The sequence below is a fragment of the Mandrillus leucophaeus genome, unplaced genomic scaffold (genome assembly GCF_000951045.1).
Source record: "Mandrillus leucophaeus isolate KB7577 unplaced genomic scaffold, Mleu.le_1.0 Scaffold167, whole genome shotgun sequence".
NCBI lineage: Eukaryota > Metazoa > Chordata > Mammalia > Primates > Cercopithecidae > Mandrillus > Mandrillus leucophaeus.
Genome location: NW_012101665.1, coordinates 3,333,899 through 3,351,566, shown reverse-complemented (window position 1 = coordinate 3,351,566; position 17,668 = coordinate 3,333,899).

Genomic DNA, 17,668 nt, shown 5'->3' with positions numbered 1-17,668 from the left:
GGGGGAAGAGGGTCAGGAGACAGGAAGGTAGGCAAAGATCAGAGAGACCTTGGCTATGAGGCCTTTACAATGTCCTTCAGATCAAAGTACTCAGAATGCCAAGTTGCCATATGACAATAGAAAATAAAAACACCGTTACTAGTCAAGAGAGAGAATGTGGAAGAAAGAAAAGAAAATTTCACACTTTAGTACACTTTTTTTCCCCCCTGTGTTTGAACAAGGGGCCCTACATTTTATTTTGCACTGGCCCCACAAATTAGGTAGCCAGCCCTTAACCAAGTTTGAGAATCACTGGCTTACTCCTTACGCTACACAACTTAAGGGTTTCTCCTTCGAGTTGGTCTCCGGTATTACTGTGTGTTATTGTACTCCAGTTGCTTATGGTTTATTTTGAGAGAAATTAACATGTTTTTCCCCCTGGAAGACAGTTAAAAATCGAGGAGCTGTGAAGAATACAGAAGCATATGTGCACAATTGCTCTTCTGACATGAGGATAAGTGGTAAAATTCAAAGTAATTAAGATTATGTTTTTAAATATAATTATAGAATATATTGTACCATTCTCAGTGGATTATAAACTCCACAGAGACATGATTTTTGTACTCTTCCCAAGAACTAGTAGGATGCCAACTGTACAGCAGATGTTCCATAAATATTGCTGAATTACTCACAAAGTTTGCAAAGATCTAGTATTTTAATATTTAAGGTTGTTCCTCTCACACAGATATGTATTCAAGTGCAATATTAGCAACCGTCTAACTAACAATTCATTTTTGTTTTGCTGGTTCTTAGTTCTGCTCTGCATCTTGGAATAGCTCTATCATCTCTTGGTAGACCTTAGGAAGTTCCATGGCTCACATTATTGTCTTTTGTGACTGTGATAAAACCACCTTTGAGGAGCATATCTAGACATAAAAATCTTGTTGGTTAAATGGAGTTATCTGGAGATTTATGATGAGCCTGGAAATCCCCAAAACACTTGGAGGTACCCACTGAGTCCTAGGAATGAGATCCTGGAGAGGACTCATGGCTGTCCACGTGACCTTGCCCCGACCTGGCTTCCTTATCTGTGAGACCTGGAGTGGCCACAGATGGGTAGCTCTCCCTACTGCTAGATCCAAACCTGAGCCTTGGTTCAATAGGTCTGTAGCCAGTGAAAATGGGGGTAGTGGAAATGCTACCCTTGGAAAAGAGAATAAGGATCTAAAGTGAGGAAGATTGGTGGGAAACATGTGGACCTATAAGACAAAATTATAGACTTTTTTTGTGAAAGAAATAAATCTCAGTAATTTCCAAAATTCGGGGGCAACAAAATTAAAATGTTTCTACATTCAGATTTCTTGGACTGCCCGCCCCTGAGTGTATGTTGTGAATCTCCTTGAAGAGATAGAAGTTTAATTAATTGCTGAAGGCTCTTGTTAGCACTAGAACAGAGGCACGCTATGCACTCTGCCAGTAAAACTTGAGTTTTTTGTCATTACATAATAAGATCAAGTGGTACTGGCCCCATGGAAATTAAAGAGAAGAGGATTATATTTAGCTTATTTTCAAACTAGTCTTAGTGGGAATCACAGACACGGATATTAATTTTATAAATGAAAAGTAGACTGTTAACCATGCACAAAGGATCACTTGTGCCACCCAAATCTGTGCTAATCTCTATTCCAAATCCCTTAGCAACTGTTACTTGGTTAGAAAGGTTCAGTTTCCATGAAAGGAAGAAAACTTTCTGAACATGTTGCAGTGAAATTTGGTTTTGGGATATCAAGTTATTAAAAATATAAAATATTACATTATGTAATAAAATGATTTTCTAAAATGAGTTTGAATTATCCTTTAAATGCAGCAAAGTTCTCATAAATTACTTGCTTTAGCTTCTGCATTGTAATAAAAAGTAGTAAATAAGAGAACGACAAAAATGTACCAAAACAACTTATGAGCTGAAGATTAAAAAAAAGGCTTCATATTGTTTTCTTTAAGAGGACATTCATTCATTCATTCATACATTTGCACACTCAATAATTTGTACATGAATGTCTGCCATGTGCTAAGTTCTAAGGCATATACAGAATTTATCTAGTGCCTGGCCTAAAGAAGTTTATAATCCAGTAGGAATGTGAATTTAAAAATTATAATTGTAAGAAATACAAACATTGTTATGATGGAGTTATGAAGAACCTTATTCACACATTTAAAAACTAAAGTATATATATATCTCAAAAACATCATGTTGTACACCGTAAATATGTAAATTTTTGTCAATAAAAAATGAATAACATTAATGACTTTGCTGCAATGAAGTTAAGAAAAAATAAATTGTATAAAATATGTAATAATTTTAAGAACAACTGAAATGGAAAATTTCTAGGAAAATGTAACTTACTAATATTTACTGGCACATGCCTGGAGTCCTAGCTACTCAGAAGTCTGAGGTGGGAGGATCTCTCAAATCTAGGAGTTTGAGTCCACCTTGGGCAACACATCAAGACCTTATCTCTAAAATATAAATATAACAAGGAAAAATAAACCAGTAAAGATATTATAAGATATTGTAGCAGCAGTTAAAAGTGTAACAACAACCATAACAAAAAAACAGCTAAAGAAAAAACCCACACAAAGCCTAGATTGTTCATAGGCACATTCTCCCCAACATTTAAGGAATAGATAATCCATATATTTTACAGCATGTTATAAATAAGTATTTGTTAAATATATTAATTACTGAATACTGAATAAGGAGAATGAGCAAAGAGGGAATGCTTTCCACCTCTTTTTATGAAGCTGGTATAACTCTGATAACAATATCAGACAAGAACAGCACAAGAAACAAAAACTATGGTTTAGTAACAATTATGAAATAGACATTCATATTATATTCACATGTATGTATATATTTGTATATTTTTGTATGGTTGTGCATGTCAGTATTTGTGTACAATATTATAACACATCATGGTCAAATTGGGCATAGCTCAGGAATATATAGAGGCTTAAAATTATAACTCTATTGATGTAATTCTTTTTATTAAATATTAAATGACATAAAATATTTATTCCAATAGATGCAGAAAAATCATCTGATAAAACTTCATATTCTTTCACTATAGAAACTCTCAGCAATGTAGCAACAGCAGTGAATTTCTTTTACTTCATAAAAAGAATTTATCAAAATGCTATATAGCAAATAGCATCCTTAATGATGAACAGAATAATTCCCATTGAAGTCAGGAACAACAGCAGGAAGCTCACTAATTATTGTATTGGAGATATAAACTAGTTGTAGCACAACCAGAAAAAAGGCATAAAGATTGGCAAAATAGCAAAAATGCTGTCAATGTTTATATATAATATTTATAAATTTGTGATTAAAGCGAAGAGGATCTTATTAGAACTAATAAGAGAATTCAGCAATCTGAATATCTGTATGCAAAAATCCAATATATTAACATACTACAACAACAAATAATTAATTTGAAAGGTTATATTTTACAATAGCAATACAAATTCTATGTTGAGAAATCTAATAAAAACAGAGCAGTTTCAGCTGTTTGAAAAAGAAAAGTGGGCTTAAATAATGAGGGCGTTTATTGTTTAGTTAAACAAATATCTGAAGGTAGTTTATTCTGGCAACTCAACAATGTCGGCGGTGGTCTAGGCTTTGCCCGTTTTTGTTCTGCCATTAAGAGTGGCTTCGTGGGCATGTGACCTGTAAAGTCATACAGGGTTCATACTCAGAAGGGTCTCTTGCTTGGTTTAAAGCTTGCTGTTGCTGTTTGAATGCCTTGAAAATTTTATATTTGAACTTGTGTTGAGTAAATGAACTCTGATGGGACAGTGGAACATGTGTGTAATGAGAGGAAATACATACAATATGAGTGTCTGTCATTCCTTGCCCCTCCATTTGCATATAGTCTTTGTGATATCTCATAAGGAATGGATTCCAGTGGACCCAGGAAGCATGGAAGTTCATTGAGACTCAAAGTGAGCACAAGTTAAACATGTTACATCTATCACTAGGTAGGGGAGATGATATTCCAGAGAGGCTACACTTTTCATTTAAACCAAAACTTGCTTCAAATATAAAAAGAAGGCAGTGCCATTCTAAGGACCATAAATAACCAAGGAGTCATATATCCTTTCACTTTCATGTCACTTCCCTATATTGGCCATTTCATTTATACCAAAAATGATGGCATCAAAGGAAAGGGAAAAATAGGGCAAATGCATTGTACCTTTTCCTTTCAGTCCTTTCCTTACTCATCAGTAAGTGGAAAGTAGAGAGTTTTGGGACTATGTGTGTGAATCAAAACATGAAATAAAGACAATTGAGTTTTTCTTGTGCAGTGTCCTCAGTGTTTGGTAAGAAAGCAATACATACGCATGCATATACATGCATATACGCATGTAATATACGATTACATATATGTAATTATGCATATACAAGTAGCATAATTTTGGTGATTCTGTATATAAATCAAATGCTCTTGCATTTAATACTGGCATTAACCAATATAAACTGTAATGATAAAATTCATGCTAATAAATTAAAGTTTATTTTTTCTTTACTGATAATATCGTCAAGTAGTAAATAAAAAATACTATGGAGCCAGACGCAGTGGCTCATGCCTATAATCTTAGCACTTTGGAAGGCCAAGGGAGGTGGATCTCTTGAGCTCACGAGTTTGAGACCAGCCTGGGCAACATGGCAAAACCAGATCTCTATAAAAAATACAAAAATTCACCCATCGTGGTGGCATGCATCTGTAGTCCCAGCTACTTGGGAGGCTGAGGTTGGAGAATGGTTTGAGCCTGGGAGGCAAAGGTTGCAGTGAGGCGAGATAGTGCTACTGCACTCCAGCTTGGGCTATAGAGCCAGACCTTGTCTCAAAAAAAAATTAAAAAATGCTATGGCAAGTTGAGAAAGAGTCCATGGAAGAAAGGAAAATGCTTTATATTTTAGTACCTTTAATGACACATCTTTCTGCTCTTTGGGTGAGGCCCTGCATTTTAATTTTTTGTTGGGATTTGCAAATTATACAGCTAGCTCTGCCTGCCATCTTTAGCTTATTGCTTGCCCTCTAGCTCCTCCCCGCATAAGAGTTGCCCCATAATTGCAAAGTAGCTCTCAAAGTTCCAGGCATCAAGTCTGTTTGAGGCAGGAAATAGATGGAAGAGTTGGTGATAGCAAGCTTTTCTTTTATGGTCATTACATTTCTCAGGAATTTAAAAGTATTTCCAGAAACGTTCAGCCAACATTGGGCCCCACGGACACTTAGTTGCAGCAAAGTATGGAACAATAAGCATCTGGCATAGAGGAATAGAACCATCCAAACCAATATCTGGCAAAGAATACCGTCTAAGGCAGGGATTGGCCAACTTCGTCTGTGAAAGGGCCAGATAGACTCTGGTGGTTATATATAGTCTCTGTTGCAATCATTCAACTTTGCTGCTATAGTGTGAATGCAGAGATAGACAACATGTAAATAAATGGGCCTGGCTGTGTTCCAGAAAAACTTCTTTATAAAAATTGCAAGTGGATCAGACTAACTGTGGGCTGTAGTTTGCTGACCCCTGCTTAGAACTTTATTTTGCTTTGGTTACCAAATGGTAGACCAGGGGGATGATGATAATTAAGTAGCTGCTATTTATTGAATACCTACTGTGTATTCATCACCTGAAGCTGAACACATTGCCATCTCTGAAACATATTTATATTTTCTTATCAAGGAAGAAAGCAGTTTGTTGAGAAGGCAAGTAGCAGAATCTGCCATAATACAAATTCAGACTTGATTAAAAGAGATACAAATGCATAGATGGAAAGCCTTGATATTGTAAAGATACCACTTTTCTTCCAAATTAATCCACAAATTCCACGCAATTACAATCAACATTTCTGTAGATTTTTTATGGAACTTGAGCAGTGGATCTGCTCAGTGGATTTTTTATGGAACACACACATATAAAAAGTAAAACATCAATACTTTTGGTAGAAATTTAAACTTGAAGCAGGAAAGAGCTTAAAAAATAAGACACAAAAAGCATAAGCAAAAAAGGAACATTTTGATGAATCTGTTTTCATTAAAATGAAAAACTTTCATAGAATAAAAGACATCAAAATCAAAGTGAACAGACATTCCAGGGAGTGGTGGACATTAGTAAAGCATGTAAGAAAAAATGGTTAGGTCTGGAATATATAAAAACAGCTGGAGAAAAGTGGGTGAATGATGTGAACCAGAAATTCACAGAAGAACCCTGAGAGGCCCACAAACATATGAAATTTATTCTCAATCCTGCTCGTATCAGGGAAATGGAAATTGAACAACAATCAGGTTTTATGTCATACGCATTAGATAGGCAGAACTTAAAAAAAGTGAAAATTCAGGAGTTGGCAAGCATGTGAAACAATTAAAATTCTCAACCACTGTTGGTGAGATATGTAATAGCAAATAATTGGAAATAACCTAAATATCCATTAATGGAAGAATAGTTTATCTATCTATCTATCTATCTATCTATCTATCTATCTATCTATCTATCTATCTTCTGTCTATTCACCTGTCTTTTTTTCTGTCTATATTATCTATTTATCTGTGTGTGTACCATATATAGTGGTATGCTTAATACAATGAAATGAAAACCATTGAAATAATAAATTGGCTACATGCATCAAAATAGATATATCTGAAAAATAAATCTAATGTGATAAGAAAAATGGCAGCATACTGTAAGCATTATGACACTATTTAAACTGAGTTTTAAAGCATAATAATGTTTTTGAATATATACATACATATTTAGCAAAAACATAAAAAGTGTGCATGTGAATGAGAAACAGTGAATTCAGAATAGTGGTTACATCTGGGGAGGAAGGAAGATAAATGAGATGGGATTGGGGGAGGAAACTTAGCTGCATTCTATAATATTTTGCTTCTTAAAAACAATATTTGAAACAAATGTTGCAAAATATTTGGGTTTGGCAAAGCTGATTGGTAAGTACACTGATTGGTGTTTATTTTCTCTCTTTTATATGTGTTTGAAAATATTTCATAACATACATTTTAACTGCCTTGTGATGGTAACCTTTGAAATGTTTAAGAATTTTATAGAATTTATCCCAGGTCTTGCCTCTACTTGTATAAAATGATGTAGATTGCACATCCCCTTCAGACGTTATTCCTTATTGAGGCTGCTGCAGCCTTCTCAAAGCTCATTTAGGCAAGGCAAGGAGAATACTAAGAATCTTACTACCCCCAACAACATGGTAAAGTTTGGGATAGGCTAGTTGTCTTACGTCATATGAGGGCTCCTCGTGGGACTGAGGGCTGGTGACTGGGACTAGACTTCCACTCTAGTGACTGTTACTTGGATGACAGCCTTATCCAAAATCTTAGCTTTCTTGACCAGACTCTGATAATCTCTGTTTCCATTCTTCATACTCGACCCTGTACTATGCCACCAGAGACTGTATGGTTCTCGTAGAACCATACCATCTTCATAGCCTTTGCCTAGAAACTCTTACCATCATGTCCTGCCATTAAATTAGACCATCTTGTGCTGTAAACCCAGCTCTAATCAGGTCTGCTTTTGTCACATCCCTCAGGCTTCTGCAGCAGATCATGCTGACTACACAGAGCTGGTGGCTATGTCTGTTGCCAAGACGCTCCACAACTAGAAAGCCTAGGACAGTCCTATACATGCCCATTATTACAGCAACAATAATTATAACACCCCTTTCACACCCAAAAATACCCCTTTCACACCCAAAAATAGTGTGGATGATGAATTATATGGTCACCTCAGTCATAGCTCATGTCTGAATATACATCTTTACAAAGTGGGGGCTATATGTTCTCCAAAGTAGTTTCCAGTTAAAGCAATAGCCTAAGGTAGGCTTTCATTTGAGGAACACAGGAAGCTCATTTATTAATTTTAAAATTTTGTTTAAATATTTGATGTTTTTCTTTTAGAGATGGGTATCCCTATCTTGCCCAGCTTGGCCTTCAGCTCTGAAACTCAAGTGATTTTCCTGTCTCAGCCTCCCAAGTAGTTGGGACTACAGGTTGCACCACTACACCTGGTTCTGATTTATTCTTGAAGACTCCAAATAAAGAACTGACAGAAACTCTAAATGTGATGTTATGTACTGAGTTACAACTATTCTGAAGTATGTTACATGTATTTTATTATTATGATGATTATTATTTTGAGACAAGGTCTCACTCTGTCATCCAGGCTGTAGGGCAATGGTGTGATCATAGCTCACTGTAGCCTTGAACTGCTGAGTTCAAGGGCTCCTCCTGCCTCAGCTTCCTGAGTAGCTGGGACTACAGTCACATGCCATGGTACCTGGCTAATTAAAAAAATTTTTTTTTAGAGACGGTCTCACTTTGTTGCCCAGGCTGGTTTTGAACTCCTGGGATCAAGTGATCCTCCCAAAGTGCTGGGATTACAGGCATGAACCACCACACCTGGTCTATTTTTCTATTTAATGGTCAAGAAAACTAATGTTTTAAAATGTTCCTTTATTTTATAAATTAGAACAAATTGCAGGTTGTCCTTTGTCACTACAGCAAACGCTTACTTGCATTGCAAAGTCCTTTCTTAATAAAGGAAGAAAGGTGTAAAATTACAGCTGGCAATTTTATTCTTCCAGTTGCATGGGCTAAAAACTTGGAGTCATCCTTGACAGTGCTTTTTCATCCACACCCTAAATCTAATTCATTAGAAAATGTATCAGATTATATCCCAAATCTGACCACACCTCTCTATCTTCACCACTTTCACTTTGGGGGCTGCCACCACCATCTTTCTCCTGGATCATTGCATTACGTTCTCCTAAGTGGTTTACCTGCCTCAGCGCTTGGTCTTTTGGATCTTGTCAGCACACAGCAGCTGGGGTGGACAGATCACATCACCCCTTACTACAAATGTGCCAACAGATATTTATCTTAAAATTAAAATGAATTTCAAATATCATCTCCTGCTGTCCTCTACGTACACTGGCTTTGTCCTCTTCCTCAAACAAATGAAGCTCCTGCCTTTGCTCTTTTTCTTTCTGAACCCATTTCTTCCAGGTATCTGGGTGCTTCCGCCGTTCCAGTCTCTTCTCAAATGTCACCCCATCAGAAAGGATGTCCATGGTGACCCTACTTAAAATAGCACACCACCTCCCATGCCCCTCCTACTGAATTCTCTTATTCCCAACTCTGTTTAAATTTTTATAACACTTCCGTCTCCTGATATGTTATCTATTTATATGTTTATTGTGTATCTTGCCTCATGAGAAAGAGCAGAGTCCAATATATTGGAGATGGGGTCCGTGAATTGATGATAATCTTGGTTATATCCTTGAGTGAGTGTCTCCTACATGAATAACATCTAGTGTGTGTGTGTGTGTGTGTGTGTGCATGCACACATGTGCTCCAATAGTATAAAGTAGTACACAGCACTTGCTTTATTTCATCCTAGAAAATCCATGGCTCTTTCACTGCTGTTAAATGACAATATAGCAGGTGGATTTATTGGCTCTGATGGCAGCTGGCTGATTTGCCCTTCCTGACCCTCCTATTGAAAACTCTTGGAAGCATAAAAATTGCTGCAGAGATCCAACAACATTGAAAACTAGAAATATCAAATAATGCACTGCCAGTCCTTGGGAAGAATTTCAGTAACCACAACACAAATGGAACTGGATTGACAAGTCATTGGTGGCTGACACATACATTGAAATTGCTGAAACAGAACAGCAGAGCCAAACAACAAAAAAAAAGAGCTAGGGGGCCCATGTCTCCAGCTTGGAAGCTGATTGTCTATATGAGCTTTCTGCTGTTGAAATAAAGATGGGATAGAAAGATGGTCGTTGAAAAAATCACAACCATTTTATTATGTCATAACATGACTTACATTCAGTGCCATGCAATATATTGTTTTATTTTATTAAATATTTATGTCTATAAGATGTACTTATATAATCTGCAGTACTTAATGTAGCAGCTATAATAGGGGTTACTATTAACATACATTGTAGATTGTCTATTTTTGTCTATACATTCTTATCAGGTGTATCTGATATTTTTGCTGAAAACACATGGCAATCCTAAGAAAGATGATAAATGATTTCCAACTATGTCACATCTATGGGCAAACTCAGAGGTGAGGCTAAGCAGAGAAGGCTTACCTGGTCACAAGGTCAACACTTTCTGTGGGTGGCCACATCTATTTTCAAGATCGGCTTCATGGGCATCCAACTGTGAGGTACATGGGGCCTCATGCTTAGAAGCACTTGGTTTGATGCCTTGCTATTGCCATCTTGAAATTTTTAATAATTTTGCATTTGAACTTGTGTTTTATAAGTGAAGTCTGACAGGACAATGAGGCACATATGTGAATAGAGGAGATCCAGGCAATATGCGTGTCCATAGCCCCTTGCTGCTTCATTCACATATAGCATTTGTTATTCCCACTAAGTGGATTCTATAACATGCTCACCTTACTCTTGGGGCCTTGCTCCTAGAAGGACTCTCACTTGGCTTAACGTTCTACTGTCACCATCTCCAAATTCTTAATAATTCAGTCTTTAATCTCGTGTTCTGTTTGTGAAGTCTGATGGACAATGGAGCATGTGCATGAGCAGAGGAGATGCATGCAGGATACCTGCTGCTGTCTACCACACCATTCTCACACAGCCTTAGAATCCCCATGAACATAGAGCTCCAGGAGACCCACGTTGTGGGAGAGTTCAGTGGGCCTCAAAGAGTTTACAAATGAGTGTGCTGTGTTTACAGCTGAGCAACTGGAGAAGATGACAGCCCAAAAGGCCATGCTATCCATTAGATCCAGAACTTTCCTTGAATGCAGGAAGAGGCAATGCCACTCTAAGAAACATGAACAACCTGGGAAGATGATCATATCCTGGAGACTGAACTGTGTCTCCCTGCAAACTCACATATTGAAGTCCTAACCCTCCAGTACTTCAGAAGACAGTATTGGGATAGAGTGTCTTTAAAGAGGTAATTAAGTTGAATGAGGTTATTAGGTTGGGCCTTAATCCAGTGGTTGTTATCCTTGTAAAAAGAGAAAATTTGGACACAGATACCCACAAAAGGAAAACCATTGAATGCTCAGGGAGAAGGGAGATATTTGCAAGGCAAGGAGAGAGGCCTCAGAATAAACGAACTCTTGTCGACACCTTGATCTTGAATTTCCAGCCTCTAGAAGTATGAGAAAGATACGTTTCTGTTGCGTAAGCCACCCAGTCTGTGGTACTTTGTTTTGGCAGCCTTAGCAGACCAATACACTTAATGTGTTACTTCCCTATATTAGCCAATAACTTATGCTGAAAATTATGACAGAGGAAAGGGAAAGATATGGCAAGGCACAGATTCTTCTCAGTCCTTCCTTACTCGTCGGTAAGCTGAAGGTAGAAAGTGCTGGTAGAATGGCTGTGAATCAAGAAGCAAAATAAAAACAGCTAAGTTCATTTTGTGCACTGTTCCACTGTTCTGCTAAGAACAAAATACATATGCATTTATTTCTTTGTTGAGTTTAAGTGTTAAATGATATAACGAATGTAAAGTTCTTCCTTCAGTGTCTATACAAAATTGGTGATAACTGAGATGATTTTAATGTTGGGTTCGGTCTGCACAATAAAAATAAATGAAAAAAGAAAAAGGTTCCCTTAAAAATAAATGAAAATATAATGTGAAGTGATGCAATATTAGGTTAATATTAATAATAATTAATAAATATAAATAATATATTAATAATTTAAAATAGTATATTAATAAAGATTTGGAAGTTAATTGAAATGAGGCTGAGGAAAGGGTCTAACATTTCTCATCTGTGTTGGGACTATTAAATTTTACTTTTTCAGAGTCGGGTGTGGTGGCTTGTGCCTGTAATCCTAGCTAATTAGGAGGCTGAGGCAGGAGGATTGTTCGAGCCCAGAAGTTTGAGACACCCCCACTCAGTTCACTGTGCCCATCCTGCTCCTAGGGCCAGGTGTTTTCAAGTCTGGAATCACGAATAGAAGCCAATTCAATCTTTAAACTAGATTTGTTGTAATTTTGCCTCTGACCCTATAACAGCCTGGGGCCTCGTCCACAAGGCTGGTCAATGGTGTGCTGGACCAAGGGCGCCTGTGGGTCCTGTGTGGAGGTGACTCTGGGTGTGGAGAGGTCGGTTGACCATCTACCTGATTTTGCATATTCATGGGCCACAAAAAAGGTTGCAGCTATTTCTGACTCCAAGTCAGTCCTGGGTTAGTGACCCCCCCACCCCGACACGGAGTGTGTGTCAGGAAGGAAGATTCCCGAAGGAAGCTCAGCTCCTGCGAAGGATGAGCTCAGCTTTCCATGTCTGGGCTGGGGGGCCCACAGGTTACCTTGCACCCCTCCGCGGGACCTTCCTGCGGGAAGGTCCAGGCTCCTTGCATCCCCACTCACCTGCCCTGATGGTGAAGGAGGCTCAAAGTGAAGCCCCAGCCAGATGTCTATGGAGGCCCCTGTCCCACTCCTGGCAGCTCTGGGGGGCCCCTGCTTCTAGGAGGAACAAGGTGGCCAGATGAGGCAGACCTCGGCGAGTGTGTCTGATGAGCACATTCATTCGGCCTGGCTGCCTTCTCCTTTCCAGCTGTTTGTTTCCGATTCCCCAGAATTGCACGTTCATCAGCCCTTGCCTTGTGAAGGATCTCTCTAATTGTTACAGCGTGAGGCGAAAATGCATTCTGGGATGTGCAGGCTGAGAACAAACGTGAGCATCTCTGAACCTGCATGCCTGCCCCAGTTCCCCGTGTGCCTACCCCAGTTCCCCGTGTGCCCGCCCCAGTTCCCCGTGGGCCCGCCCCAGTTCCCCGCGGACCTACCCCAGTTCCCCCCGGGCCCGCCCTAGCTCTCCTAACAGAGGCTCTCTTTGTCTTAAAGTCTCATAGAATGGCATCAAATCACTGGATATAAAAACTATTTCAAAGCAATGCTTCCCACAAAATCAGATCTTCTTGTATTAAGCAATGTTTCATATAAGATGGGTGTGCCTTTTGGAAACAGTTTTCCTTCCTTGATGAATGCTGGTCTTTAAAATTAATTATGAGTAAGGAAATTTGCATAAAATCACTCCATGAAGAGGCAAGCTGAGTGTTTTGATGACATTTATGGGAAAGGAAAGCCAAGGAAATGGGTGGAATTTGATCAGAGGAGGCATTGGGGTTGTGAGGGCATTGCCGACCAAAATGTCCCACGTCAGAGTATAAAAGGAGCCAGAACCGTACATTTGGGAAAGGTGATGAATAACTTGAATTTGTGTGAGCAGCTGGGTTTTCTCAGATGTTGGTGTTGGGGAGGGAGGAGACCCCTTTTAGGGGAGCTTTAAGGAAGTCTGATTAAATAGTGTCCTGAGAAGCTCCATAGGAGATGCTATGATAGATTGCCTTCATCCAAAGCAAAGCAATAAAACCTCCACAAGTGTCAGTAAAATGTGTCTAATTTGGCAAATGAAATTGTGACGATGGAGGGTATGTTTCTAAATGTGAAGCCTGTCAATTCAAGGACTGCTGTATTCACTGTGTTCTCTTCTCTGATGCGGAGCTGCACTTAGTTCATGGGTAATAGCCACACCTGCTCCATCCTGGTTTCCTTTCTGCATGGCTCCTCATTTAATTTTCTGTTCTTTTTCTCCTTTTCTATTTCTGTTGCTCTGTTGCCTACCAGGATGTTTGGACTTCCATTTTGGGGCCTTCCTTACCTTCCTATCAAGTGGCTCCATGTTCCAAATACCACACCTGAGACTTCAGTTCTCTCACAAAAAATTAGCTTTTACTTTTAATGGGGCACACAGTGACAGCTTCTTGCCTTATTTCTTAGAGTCACAAATGTGTGTATATCCAACTCTATGATCAAAAGCCCATCAGTCATCTTCCAGGCCAGAATTGGAATTGGAAACCCCAGTGAGTCTGTGGCAGTGAACCCAGGCTTCCCCAGTGGCTCAGCAGCCACAACTGGCCCTCACCAGAGGGAGTTTGTATTAGTCCATTTTCATGCTGCTGATAAAGATACACCCAAGACTGAGCAATTTACAAAAGAAAGAGGCTTACTGGACTTACAGTTTCACGTGACTGGGGAGGCCTCGCAATCATGGCAGAAAGTGAAAGGCACGTCTTACATGGCGGCAGATAAGAAGAGAGCTTGTGCAGGGAAACTCCCCTTTTTAAAACCATCAGATCTCACGAGACTTATTCAGCATCAAAAGAACAGCACAGGAAAGACCTGCCCCCATGATTCAATCACCTCCCACTGGGTCCCTCCCATGACACGTGGGAATTGTGGAAGCTACAATTCAAGATGAGGTTTGGGTGGGGACACAGCCAAACCATATCAGGGTTTAAATGGGACCCGGGTTTCTGCAGCAGCAGGGGTGGCAACAGCAGCTGGGGGCTGGAATGACGCTGCAATGCAGCATGGTGGGGGCCAGGGGACCTCAGGGGTGAGGATCCTGATGTGGCCATTCTCTTAATCCCTAAATCACTTCTGGAGCTCAGCCTAGAACCCACCCTCTCATATTGTGGGTTCTCAGCCCCTTGTGTGACTTTCTGCCTAGATGCCTGGAGGGGTTACTGTCCCAGCTGCCCTACCTAGCAGGATGCTGCCCCCACAAGGTGACCCGCTGTCTCAGGTGGGTTTCTTTACCCTTTCCCTTCATCCCCATTTTCCGTGTCCCTTGCTGTCACCTCTCTGGCCCTAGAAAATGTTCTGATGTGATTTATGGGCATCTCTACCTGGGGTGCAGACAGGTACATGTGTGCACATCTGTTATTCTCGTTTATATTAATCATACTCTTCTTTTAGGTGCCATTCCATTTACTATTATTTTTAAATTTTGTTGGTGTTGCTTTATTCCTGAGTGTTGAGCAGATGCTTCTAGGGTAACTCTGAAACTCTCTGTGCACACCCTGGTGACGAATGCAGGTGGGCTTCAGGACCCCATCTCCACCCACAGGGTGGGTACAGCCACTCCTATGCAGGGTCTCTTGTGAGAACAAGTAATTGTTCTCATCAGATGGTTTTAAACCAGCAAGAAAGGCTTTACTCAAGACGTTTGCAGTAGGGGAGAGCACCCAGCTCCTCCGCAGCACACAAGGAGGGCTGAGGGGCCTGAGGGGCCGGCAAGCAGGTGGGAGAGCCCTGGAGGCCTCAGCACGGGGCCGGCCCCCTAATCCTCCTCAATGGAGTCAGGCTCCTGCCCTCCAGCAGGGCCTGGGGGGCTGGGCCCTTTCTTTCTCGATGCCTCATTTTCCAAGGCAGCTCCCAGGCCTGGAGAAGGACATTTCCTGAACTGTGGAACTGGCAAGCAGCTGGAAGAAGAATTTACACCTTGAAGGGGCAGAGAAAGTTTACAATTTTGTATTTTCCAAAGTCAATGCTCTGGACAGGGGAGGTGGAGGCCCGAGTTGGGAAGAAATCTGGAGTGAGCAATCCTCAGGGAGTGAAGGCCGGCTCAGCCTGGGTGTGGTCGGCAGCCCAGCTGCTGGCGCAGAGGTGTCCTGACCATGGTGCTCCAGCATTGCTGCTCTGGGCCCACCGGCAGGGTCCAGGGTTCCTGTGTCACCACCCAGGGCCCCGACAGCCAGCTGAAGCCCTCACTTTCCTCTGCATGCCTGGCTTGGCCGGGAGGCCACACCCCAGAGGCCACTGTTTGAGCTCTTCATCCATGCTGTCCTTACTGAGCAGTGGAGGCTCAATGGCTGCGTCTAGAAGTGAGCATCGCCCTGGTGACCCTCACGATGCTCCACACATGCACAGGTGAGTCTGCAGGACGGCCGGGCCCTCCACAGGCATGACCCGCAGGAGCCAACATCTCTGCTCTGCCCAGGTGCACCCAGGGCAATGCTCTTCAGCCTGATGACAGTGCACCCAGCCTGCTGCTGACATGAGGTGTGGAAGCTTCAGTCCAGAGGGTGAGGGACCCAGGCTGGGGCTCCAGCAGCTCACAGTGGGTGGACAGGTCGCTGCTGCAGCACCTGAGAATGGACAGGTAAGCCTGGGACACGCTTGAAAGTAAGACCCTGCTGGGCAGGTGTGGAGTGGACATCACCTGCCTGTGTCCACCAGGATGGGCAGAGAGCAGCCAGCACATGGTCAATTGGGTCTGGGCCATGGAAAGTTGAGTCCTTCTCTCCATCGATTCCCGCTGAGCTCTCCCTCCTGTGGGCTCTGCTCCTCTCTCCTCCTAGCATTGGGTCACACGTGTGTGTGTGTCTAACTGTACATGTGTTGCATAGACACAGATGTCCCTTTGGTGAGGGCCATTGTCTGGGGTGCAAACTGCTGGCTGTCATCCAAGTGGGGAAGGGTTTCTTGGGTCCATCCTCCCCGGGAAGAAAACTCAACAGTGGTGTTTCAAGTTTTGCTGCATCAGAGAAGCATCAACCCTGCAGGCTGGATTCACTTTCTGCAGACGCAGCGGCACTGGGCGTCTGCAGCCCCTCCGTCCTCTGCGAGCCTCACTTTTCTGCATGGCATGTTCCTTGTTTCCACCCTCTCTGCTTCAGTTGGCTGGTGGAACGAACCCCATTGACTTTTATTCTCTAAAAGGTTGGATTCATCTTCGCTGAGTTGACAACTGAGGAGAACGAAACTCCAGAGAGAAAGAGGAATAAGAGCTGGGCATGTGGCCAGGAGCGGTGGCTCACACCTGTAATCTCAGCACTTTGGGTGACCGAGGCAGGCAGATCATGAGGTCAAGAGATTGAGACCATCCTGGCCAACATGATGAAAACAAAATACAAAAATACAAAAATTAGCCTGGCATGGTGGCGTGCACCTGTAGTCCCAGCTACTCGGGAAACTGAGGCAGGAGAATTGCTTGAACCCAGGAGGCAGAGGTTGCAGTGAGCCGAGATTGTGCCACTGCACTCCAGCCTCTGTGATAGAGTGAGACTCTAAAAAAAAAAAAAAGAAAAAAAAGAAAAAGAAAAACCGAGCTAGGAGTGCATTGCCCTGGTGCCTCCAGGCTGTAATTAGGACGCCTGGCAGGGGTAAATGTTGTCAGTCTCCAAAACTCCAGCCAATGTGTCTGTAAGGAGCCAGGGTCCCAGAGCCACAGTGACCATCTGAGGTGGTGACAGTGGCCGGGCTGGGGCCAACAGGGCTCCCCATCCCCACCATGAACTTTTACCTTTTCCTCCCCTTTTCAAATAGGCCTTAGAGCACTTCTGGAGGTTAAAAGTTGATTTAGGACATCGACTGAGGGAATCCCAGTGTCCTCTACCCGACTTCCACATCTGAGCAAAGCCTTCCGCATAGGGTGCTGTGAGCTCAGGCCGTCTGAGCACCTGCAGGCCCTGGGGGTCACATGTCACAGGGGAGGAGGGAGGCCTCAGAACCCAGCGTGAAAGGCCACACCCACTCACCCTGGTCTCTAAAATTCTTCCCTCTGTCTGTCTCCAGGGTGGAGAGGCAGCAAGTTGGGGCTATGGTGGCGGAAGATGGAGGCAACAGCCCTCTGGGATTCGAATCCAGCCCTCCCACCTGGCAGTCATGGAGCCTCACTGAGCAGTTTAACTCCCAAGTCCCAGATCCCATCTGTGAAGCCAGGTGGTAAGAACTGTGAGTCACTGGGTCTCCTGGGTTCCCAGAGGCCCCCGTGGCCATCTCTAGAAACAGCAGCTCCCGATGGG